The sequence below is a fragment of the Corylus avellana genome, chromosome ca10, assembly GCF_901000735.1.
Source record: "Corylus avellana chromosome ca10, CavTom2PMs-1.0".
NCBI classification, from domain to species: Eukaryota; Viridiplantae; Streptophyta; class Magnoliopsida; order Fagales; family Betulaceae; genus Corylus; species Corylus avellana.
The window spans coordinates 2,595,226-2,597,405 of NC_081550.1; the positions used below are offsets into that span (position 1 = coordinate 2,595,226).

The following is a 2,180-nucleotide window of genomic DNA, read 5'->3' on the forward strand; positions in this document are numbered from 1 at the left end:
CTAATACTTTATCTATATATATATATATATATATATATATATCTTAATGGGTGATGATAAACATCACACGGGCGTGCATGAATAGTCATGCACGTCTGGAGTGATGTATATCATCACTCTATTTTAATATATATGAAGATTAAGAGATCACTACTAACCAGATACCTATTGTGATATTGATTTATAAAAAAAGATAAACAAAATTGGAAATTTATTAGCTTAGAAGCTCTTTTAAGCCTTATTTGAGCATTAGATTTTCTTTTATTCAATTCAATATCTTTAAAAACATTTAATTAACCTTTCATATGTTATTTTGAAAGAATTATTTAAGATGGCAATGTTAATTAATCATTGAACCCGTCTTTATTAAAAAATAAATAAAACTTATTAACATTAAAATAAAAATGTGATTTTTAACCTTATTTTAATTATTTAATCATTGGATATGAATTATTGAAGGAATCTTCAAAACAAATAAAATATATATAAAAAGGCCCTTTTTATAATAAAGTTATTGATTCAAACAATGAATCCCCGGGAGAATGGTAAAATTGTCTGTTGGCGCGTATTACGCACGTCTGGAAGTACGCGTGAGAAATACTTGGGATCGTGGTTGTGGGTTGGTGGGAGTAGCTTGTCTCTTCTATATGCCAGCGAGCCCGTGGGCTCCGATCAGGTTTTGTTGTCATTTTCGGCGACCAGAATCCTTAAACTCCTTTTCTGCACCACCTTATGTTCTGTAAATTTTGTTTTACACACTCTAATTCTAAAACATCTTCACATAGGCCCCTCTACTCGATTCAAAATTCAATTAATATAAAAACAGGGACACGATTTAGAATATACAACTGACATATATTTCTAGAATAATGAGTAATTTTCATATGTATTTTTTTTAAAAAAAATATGTGTGTAAATCAATTTTTTTTTAATTCTATTTAAAATTATATTAATAAAATCAAATATTTTAAAGATAAATATCAATTTAATAGATTAAATTTAAAATTTTTCTCTCACCCAATTTAAAAGAAAATTGTATCCTAAAGATGATAATGAAACACCACCACGAGACAAAATGATATATTATTTAACTTCGAGTTAAGGCAATGTAGACAAATAAGGCAAAATCTAAATGAAAGCTACGGTAATATGGCTTTTTGAAGTTTTCGGAAAACTGTCTTCTATTTCTATAATTCTTTAAATCATTGACCTAAATGTCATATAAAAAACAAAAAAAATAAAAAAAGATGAAAAAAAATGAGATAATCATCGATTATTTAGTTTCTTGTTTTAGAAAACAAAATTACGAACCTTTCAAAATTAAAAAAAAAAAAAAAAAAATACATTTTTAATTTATGTGGTTTGAGTTATGAGAAATAACTCTCTAGATTTTAAAAAGTTATTAATCACTCCCGAGTCCCGAGGGTAAGGAAAAAAAAAAGGTAATTTCACTGAATACCCCTCAATTATCACGTAATTTAACAATTCCCTCAAACTTCAAACGGCAATACCTAAAAAGACCAAAATATCCCTAATTTTTGTCTTTTTTTAAAAATTAAAAAAAAAAAATCAAAAAAGAAAGAAGAAGAAGAAGAAGGAAAAAAGAAGAAGAAGACACGTGGGTCAAGCCAAACCCAAGCGGGTTTGGCCATGACCCATGCTAGGTCTTGGCCAAAAGACCCCCCTGTGAGTCAACAGACCAACAGTTGGGTCTGGCGGGGACCAAGCAGTGGGTTAGTAGATCTCATCGTCAACCCTGATTTTTTTCAACCCCCAATGTGGATATTGTACCGCTTATTTTCTTCAACCTCGTCGTCAACCCCCTCTCTGCCTCCTTCCGGCGTCGTCATTTCAGGTGCCACTGCTGACGTGGTCGATGTTGTCGAAGAAGAAGAAGATGAAGCGTAGAATCTAGTGCACTCGAATGTGGCCACTGCCTTGGCCGTCAAGTTGGCGATCCCCAATATCCGATGGCAGTCGTGGGTCTTTGGCCAAGACCCAGCATAAGTCATGACCAAACCTACATGGGTCTAGCCTAACCCACAGGTCACAAGGCCAAAGAAAACCCTCTTCTCTTTTTTTCTTTTTTTCTTTTTTTTTTTTTTTAAAAAAATTGGAATTAAGGAAAAATTTGGAATTTTATAAAAAATTTAGGGCTATAAACATCATTGTCTCATTTT

At 31.6% G+C, this 2,180-nt stretch overlaps 1 protein-coding gene across 1 annotated transcript in view; it reads left to right on the top strand.

Moving 5' to 3' along the window:
* The window catches only part of LOC132164608 (protein RETICULATA-RELATED 4, chloroplastic-like), a 10,603-nt gene that overhangs the window by 3,879 nt on the left and 4,544 nt on the right, over positions 1 to 2,180 (top strand). The gene's annotated exons all lie outside the window — the stretch shown is intronic.